We start from the raw sequence: 8,909 nt of genomic DNA, 5'->3' as shown, positions 1-8,909 counted from the left end.
ACCGCGGAGCATGGGGCGGCGCGTGGACCACCGCGGCTACCCAATTACTCATGCCTGTCAATTGTTGAGCTCTCTGAATATGTCCACTAATGCCCGCATGGTGTGTCGCCCCATGTTGTGCGCCTGTGTATGGTTTACAGTGTAAATGTCCTATTTTTGGCTAGGAAAAAGTGATTTCATCTAGGCTCGACCCTACTTGGTATAAATACATGGAAAAACATTATTTTAGGGTCTTTTGACATAATTTAGACCTAAGGAGGCTAAGGAGGAGTTGGAGAAGCAAAATCACAAGGATTTATCATTCAATCCTCACTTAAGACCCGAGTTTGGATCGTTTTATATTTTCCTATACTTTAAACATATTTGTGATGAATTGCTCCATATCTATGGAGTAGTTCCCTTTTGAGTTTGATGAATTTGGTTTATTGATATTTGTTTGTGGATTATAACTCTAATTTTATGTATTGAAGCGTTTTTGGATAATTTAATTGTTGCATCTATATTCACTTGTTCATGTAATCGTCAGAGGCATAACTTGTGATATCTTTGCATTATATTGTTGGTTGAGTTCATTAATTCTTCTTAGTAATTAGAAGAGGCTAGTTGAATTGTTGATTAAACCTAGTTAGGAGAATAATTGAAAGAGGTTTTCCTAAAGAACAATCCACTACGCATTCTTGCATATCTTCACGTGCTTAAATTGGTTCATCTTTTGAGGTTAAGACTTAATCGAGAGAAGAGTTTTTGCTGAACGTTTGAAATAATAATCGAGTGTATTCAAGAGACTCACTTGAACATTAGAAGAGCATTATCTAGAGTTAGACCCCAAATAATTATCTTGCACCTATCCTATCAAAACCCTATCTTCTCCCACTGATAAACTTATTTTCTTACTCATTGTTATGATTGACACTAGTCAATAGCTTTATATTCTTAGTTAATTTTAGTTCTTAATCATATAAATCTCAATTGTTGATCATCTTGGATAGCAATCAAGCTAGAAACTACAAGAACTATTTTTAAATCCATTCCCTGTGGATATGATACTATATTATACTATATTTGACTAGCAAGCACATTTAAGTGTGTGTTTCGCACTCGTAAAATTTTGGCGTCCTTGCCGGGGATTGGCAATCAATAGTGTGTCAAATAGTTTGTAGTAGTAATTCAGGAAATGTTTCTCTTTTTATTTTATTTTTCCCTTTTTACTATTGGTGCTCGTTGACTGTGCGCAGGCTACAGGTTTAGATTGGTGCATGACTCGAGCCCCTACGAAAGAAGTGCAACCATACGAGCCCGAGATAGAAAAACAACTGCGACAGCTGAGGAAGAAAAGAAATCTCACTTAAAAGTTAGAAAAGGTTGGGCAATCCTCAACCAATGAAACTATGGCTGGAGTCGATGATGATACTGTAGATATGGCTACAAGAGAGGAAGCCCAACAACAAGAACAAGTTGCACAGGATGCTAAGGAAGCAGCTATTAGAGATTCACATATTATTTATGAAGAAGAGAGGGGCCGGAGAATTGCTTAAAATCAACCCTTGGCTGCAGATCAGTTCAAAAATATAGCTCCCAGCCCTGGGATACCACATGGCGATATTTCTAGACCGGTCTACAATCAAGACCTATCAAGTAGGAGACCACCTCCAGTTCCAGCTAACAATTTCCAGTTGAAGCAAAGGTTACTTCAAACCCTTCAAAATGGTTGAGGCTTCATAGGGAAGATGAACAACGATCCAAACAACCATCAAATGGACTTCGAGGAGATTATGAACACCTTTCAATACAATGGTGTGTCATAAGATGCAGTATACTTAAGGGCATTCCCCTTCACACTCAAAGATGATGCAAAGCAGTGCCTTCGAAGCTTCCCTACGGGATCAATTGGAACATGGGATGAGATGACCTGAACATTTCTTGATAAATATTTCTCATCAGCTAAGATGGGCAAGTTTAGAAGAGAAATCCATAACTTCTGCCAGAAAGAGACTGAAACTGTATTTGAAGCATGGGAGAGGTTTAAGGAGATTTTAAGAAAGTGTCAACATAGTGGAATTGAACTCTGGATGCAACTCTAGGACTTTTGGGATGGATTGACATCAGCCTTGCATAGAATATTGAGCAATGCAGTTGGAGGCCCGTTGATGAAGAAGACTCCAGAGGAGATAGTTACAATTCTTGATGAGTTATCTGAAGATGCTAATTAGTGGCCCCCCGAGAGTGCTGAAAGAAGAAGATCAACTAGTGTTCACCAAGTTAATGCTAATACATCTGTGCTGGTACAGCTTGATTCTATGGTTAAAGGAATACAAAAGTTGACCTTAGCTACAATACAAAGTGAACCTCATACAGTTTGTGATATATATGGAGGAAGACACCCTACTCAAGAGTATCAAGCCTCAACTGAGGAAGTGAATGTTGTGGTTAGTTATACCTTCAATGCAATGGGTCAGAAGCACCCCGGTTTTTCATGGAGTTGACCTAGGGGTACTGCAAATGCATGGCAATAAAACAACCCCAAATTTCAGGGACAAGGAGCTCATGGTATTGCGAATCCACAAAGGCTGCAGTTTCAGCCTCAATAACCCAATCAGTCTAGTCAAGAAGATCTCATTAAGGCTTTTATTGTAAAAACCTGATGAAAGATTTGAAGTACAAGGGGCAGAAATTCGAAATCTCGAGAAGCAAGTGGGACAAATTGTAATAATATTATCTGAGGGAGTTTTAGGTACGCTTCCTACTGATATAGAGAGAAACCCCAAAGAAATAATGAATGTTGTGACGTTGAGAAGTGGGAAAGTGTTGAAAGATCATACCCCAGTCCAATACGATGTGGAACTTGAAAAAGAAAGTGGGAAGCAGCTGAAAAGTGAGGTGGATAAGAAGAAGAAAGGCAAGAAGGGAGTTGGGAAAAATAAGAAGGAAAAGGATTAAAAGGGAGGAACATGACGAGAGCAAGAACATGCCTGCTTTACCTTTCCCCCATAAGCTATATAGATAAAAGTTGGACTGACAGTTTGAGAGATTTCTGGATATGCTAAAACAGGTTAATGTAAATTTACTATTCATAAAGGTGCTCTCACAAATGCCTGCTTATGCCAAATTCTTGAAGGAGATCCCGACAAAGAAGAGGAAAATAGAAGAGACCTCAGTGGTCAAGCTCACAGAGCATTGCATCGTAATCTTGCAAAATAAACTCCCATAAAAGTGTGGAGGTCCAAGGAGTAATACTATACCTTTCTCTTTAGGCACTATTAATTTTGATAAGTATTCATGTGATTCTGGTACCTCAATTAACTTAATGCACTTGTCTATTTATAGGAAACTGGAGAATGAGATCGGAGAGATAAGGTCACTTTGATGCAGGCAAACCAAACGACTCTAATACTTCAGGGGATAGTGGAAGATGTGTTGGTTCGGGTAGATAAGTTCTTATTTCCTGTAGATTTTATATTGGTGAAGATGGAAGAAAACAAGGAGGTTCTCCTCAACCTAAGAATACCATTCTTAGCAACGGGTAGAGATATATTAGATATACATGAGAGAAAACTCATGCTTAGAGTGGGTGAGGAGACTGTGACTTTTGAGATAAATATAGCAACGGGTGTGAAAAAGGAAAGACTAGCTGCAAGTGTTGAGTGGAAAGTGAAGAGTTTGAAAGAGAAGTCTCCAGCGAGTGAGAAAGATAAGTGTGTGGTGTACCCCAAGAAGGTTGAGAAGAAGTTGTCTGCATGGATGTGTGCACTAGTTCGGGCACGATGAATGGAGCCCGACTTCGACTCAGACTCTGACTAGATATTCAGGAAAGTTTCCTTCACCTTATGCTTTTTAATTGTGTGTCATGGGGACATGCCACAACTTAAAGCGTGCGGTGGGGGATATGTGTATGTATATTAGTTTAAGTTTTCCTGTTGTTAGTTGTAGTAGTTAGAGATAGGAAAAAAAATTGAAAAACAAACATGAAAATTTTAAAATTTTCAATTTTTCCCGACGATGGATATCATATTGACAGGTTTCTTGAGGGATTAAAGTCAAAGGAAAAAAAATATTTTCTTTTGTAGGTAGTGTAATAATTTCCCCTTCTTCTTTGTGTCACGATTCTTTTCCGAGGGTTTTGTTTGAATCGGGTATAGTTAGTTTTTATTTTTGTTAAGAGTAAGAAACCTTTTCCTATGATTTGAATTGAAAGAAATATCTCTTAACTTTGTTGTACCTTGAGAATAGTGAGTGTTTTAGTTGTGATTCTTAGGCTCAGTTTTTGACTATTGTATAAGTACGTTAAACTGTATGATCTTAACTTTGCTTAACTGCTTTGACTAGAGTGTCTTGATGAGTCCAATCCTGAGTGGGTTATGTGCCATGGGTGTGTGGTTTTGTATTATTCATTGTATTGCATTTGAAGTCTAGAACTTGCCCCGTGTGTTTGCAAACCGAAATAGTAGTTTTATTCAGTCTTGGAAGTGATATAGGCATTTCTTTGTTAAGCCAGTTATATGTTTCTACCCACCTAATTGTTATTTATCTTAGTTAACCCCTTTGAACCTGTAATCCTATTTATTTGGAAACCACATTGCGAGCCTTACCATTTATTTGAATTGACCATATATTTGAACCTTTTACCTCTCGTGAGCACTTGAATTTGTATGAACTTTGTAAAAGTTGAAGTGTGGGGTGGTAGGGTTGGCTTTTGGTCGGAACTAATTAAATAAGGAGAAAGGTGCATTGTTTTGAAAAATTAAGAGCCACTTGAATTGAAAAAGAAAGAAAAATCATTGTATGATTGTGAAAAGTATTCCTTGAAAGTTGTAAGTCTTGATGTAATTGTGCTTAAAGAAGTAGGGATTTGATGTATATTGATGTGAAGGTGCAGTACGGTTTGACACAAGTGTGGCTTTTCAACAGTTAATTGTATGTATTAAAGTGCTTAGGGAGGTGTGGTCACTCTTATATCCAAATATATCCTACCCATCCCACAACAAACATTGCAACCAAATAAAGTCCTACTTGATCCTTGACTGAATGATCTCAATTAGTAGAGTAGTACACTATGAGAAAGCCTATAATACGTCTTTTGTTGCATATGAATGTTACTTTAGAGAGTGAGCGAATTCTTTCTATCTTGAGTTCCTAATTATTCTTGAATTTTATTGTGTGTTGGTACTACTCTCTATTATTGAATGAGGGCACTTGATTCATGAAGGAAAGGTAATGTCACTGACCTCTGTGTTTGAGTAAGTGAGCAAGTTGTGAATAATGTGTGGTACTTATGAGTCAAATCTTGAGGTGAAAATGTTACACTATTGTGCTTAGTCTATTTTAAATATTCTTCATATGATGAGTTATGAGAGTTGTTTAAAAAAGGTCTTGTCTATGTGAAGTGTAATTTGATTGCTCGAGGTCGAATAATGGTTTAAGTGTGCAGTGCTGATGGTAGGCTATAATTGCATATTTTAGTCGCTTATTGCCCTCTAATTTACTACACTTTACCTGTTTTGAGCTTTAATTGGTAATGTTTTGCACTTATTGTGTGTTTTATGCATTGTAAGATTGATTTTGAGTTATGTAGATGTTGTGGAGCGTATTCGAGCTATTTGGAGCTTTGAAGTATGAGTAAAAGCCCCAGGTATTAAGCTGGGATCATGTTCATGGGTCGAGGACAAAGTCTGGACATCAAAAATCGAAGTTTGATCCGTACTCTAAGAATCGAGAGAGGCATAACTTGTGATATCATTACATTATATTGTTGGTTGAGTTCATTAATTCTTCTCATTAATCGGAAGATGCTAGTTGAATTGTTTATTAAACCTAGTTAGGAGAATAATCATAAGAGGTTTTCCTAAATACCAATCCACTACGCATTCTTGCATATCTTCACGTGCTTAAATTGGTTCATCTTGTGAGGTTAAGACTTAATCGAGAGAGGGGGTTTTGATGAATGTTTGAACTAATAATCTAGTAAATTCAAGAGTCTCACTTGAACATTAGAAGAGAATTATCTAGAGTTAAATCCCGAACAATTATCTTACACCTATCCTATCAAAACCCTATTTTCTCCCATTGATAACATCCTTTTCTTACTCATTATTACGATTGTCACTAGTCAATAACTTTAGATTCTTAGCTAGTTTTAGTTCTTAATCATATAAATATTAATTGATGATCATTTGGATAGAAATCAAGCTAGAAACTACAAGAACGTTGTTTAAATACAATCCATGTGGATAAGATATTATATTATACTATATTCGACTAGTGAGCATATTTAAGTGTGTATTTGCCCTCGTCAAATTTTCCAAAATAATAAAACTAGGCACGCATTCAAAACATATAGGACCTTTACATAAAGTCAATAAATGACTCAAGTTGGCCTCCACACGTAAGCATCAAATTGCACGCAGGCAGACAATTTGAAATTAGAATGCATTAAAGTCATTAAGTCCTATAAACATGGTCTTTATGTGATTCTGATTTCCACTAGTGTACATGCAACATTGCAACTTTAGACTAACGCATAGGCATATTAAAGGTGTTGCAGGTCCTATAGACATGATCTCTAATTGTTTGTACAATGAGGTGGTGCAACTGTTTGAAAGCTCAGAATTAACAGCGTTGATTTGATAAACATGCTTCTTAGGTGGGTGACAGTATGTTACAGAAAGGATTTCCATTGGTTGACAATCGAATCTAATTTTATAATACATCATCCCTATAGGCATGTCATCTAAGTGTGGCAGTACAACAAAGCAGCAAAAGTAGTCAACTAATTGATTAAGATCCTACAGTCATGATATCTAGGTGAGTAGTGCAATAAAAGCAATAGAAGTGACTGATTGATTGATTAGTTGAAGCCCTATAGAAATGTTCTAGACTAGCCAGGCATGTGTTATTGCATCCTATAGGCATGTTGTCTAAGTGTGCATGGTAGTAAATTGGCTGGTGCGGCCTGAACAAAAACTGCCTGAGCAACGCTAGTGCAAACAGTCAATATCTGGGCCAAAGCCTCCTGAAGGCCTGGAATCACAATAGGCACCAGCTGGTCCCACTGGCTCAACCACATCTGGAACCTGCTCCTGAGCAGGAGAACTGGTGGGTCTACAGGTGGCTTTGGCCTGGAATCACAATAGGCACCAGCAGCTGGTCCCACCGGCTCAACCACATCTGGAACCTGCTCCTAAGAAGAGAACTTAGGGGTCTACAGGTGTTGCTCTAGCTTCTGTACGAGCTGCACCTCGGCCTCTACCGTGGCCTCGGCCTTCCGTAGCCCTAGCTGGTGGTAGTGGTGGGTGTCTGCCTGATCCGGTAGCACGTGTCCTCACCATCTATGAGAGAATAGAATAACAGAAGTTTAGTTCCCGGAATCAACAAATTTGCACGACAAGAATACAAGAATGTGAAGTTTTCCTAAGGATTCTCCAGCCACTCGAAGATAAGTACAGACGTCTTCATACCGATCTGCAAGACTCTACTAAACATGCTCATGACTCGTGAGACCTATGTAATATAGACTCTGATACCAACTTGTCACGACCCAAAATCCCAAGTGTCGTGATGGTGCCTATCATGATACTAAGCAAGCCGAAAACTCACACATACCAACATGGTGAAATTTAACATATACGGAAATAGGCTTAAGTAAGTAAAAGTCTAATAAAACTGAATGAAAACATCACACCTCAATACAGAATTTCCCAAAACCTGGGTTGCACTGAGTACATGAGCATCTATACAGTAACAAAGTCTTAAAAAAAGACTGTCTAAGAGAGTAGAATAGTACAAATAGAACTATCTGATAAAGGAGGATAGTCAAGGACTGCGGACGCCAAAGCATCTACCTTGAGGATCTCCGAACTAAATGATAGCTCCAAGTCACCCGCCACCGTACCCATAAGCACCTGGATCTTCACACGGAGTGCAAGGTGTAGCGTGAGTACAACAAACTAAATAAGTAACAAGTCTAACCTTGGGTGTGCATACTCTGAAGGGGAATATCCAGCACAAGCGCTATAATAAGCCAATCATGGCATTAATTAATAAAGCCTACTATGGCGTGCAACCCGATCTCATAAATATCCTTACAATCATGTCCTCGGCCTCACTCAACCACCAATCTCTTCAGTCTCTCGGGCTCACAATGTCATGAAAATCAGCCCAAACGATGATGATATTAAGTATCAATAAATGCCAACAGAGACTGAGACATGATATGCGGATGATAGATGTAACTGAGTACATGATTGCAAATTAAACATGTAATTTAACACCAATACGACCTCTAAGGGTCCCAATAGTACCATCATATAGCCTAAGCATGATTTCTAACATGAATCCAATTTCTCTGATTCATGGAGAATATACGAATAACAACAAGGTTATTCAACTATACAGTTCCAATTAATCGATCGAGTCACAATTCCTACGGTGCACGCACACATGCCTGTCACCTAGCATGTGCGTCACCTCAACATCAACCACATATCACATAATTCAGGGTTTCATACCCTCAGAACAAAGTTTAGAACTATGACTTACCTCAAACCATGCAAATCTCTACTCCAACAAGCCCTTGCCTAGCGAATCGGCCTCTGAATGCCTAGAATCTAGCCAAAAACAATTCAATACAATCAACTCAAGCTATAGGAATCGATCCATATGAAAATATTAAGTTCTTAATTAAAAGTCAAAAAGTCAACTCAAAGTCAACCCCCGGGCCCACGTATCAGAATCCGATAAACGTTACAAAATTCGAACACTCATTCCACCACTAGTCACTCAAATCCCCAAATTTAACTCTCCAATCCCTAGCCTAAAACTCCCAAAATTCCACCTAAAAAACACACAAACTAGGTGTAAAAATTAATTGGGAAACAATATTATTGAATAAAAATGATCACAAGTGACTTACCTCA

General features: G+C 38.2%; 1 non-coding gene across 1 annotated transcript; it reads right to left on the bottom strand.

The window, feature by feature from the left end:
- Positions 1 to 1,952: 1,952 nt before the first annotated feature.
- LOC142172186 (small nucleolar RNA R71) lies at positions 1,953 to 2,059 on the bottom strand. Its single transcript, XR_012701562.1, has one exon. It is a non-coding gene; the product is annotated as a small nucleolar RNA R71 (small nucleolar RNA).
- Between the last annotated feature and the right edge of the window lie 6,850 nt (positions 2,060 to 8,909).

Source organism: Nicotiana tabacum, chromosome 17 (genome assembly GCF_000715075.1).
Source record: "Nicotiana tabacum cultivar K326 chromosome 17, ASM71507v2, whole genome shotgun sequence".
NCBI classification, from domain to species: Eukaryota; Viridiplantae; Streptophyta; class Magnoliopsida; order Solanales; family Solanaceae; genus Nicotiana; species Nicotiana tabacum.
Note: the sequence above shows the minus strand (reverse complement) of the source record. Positions and strands in the feature narration are given on the sequence as shown.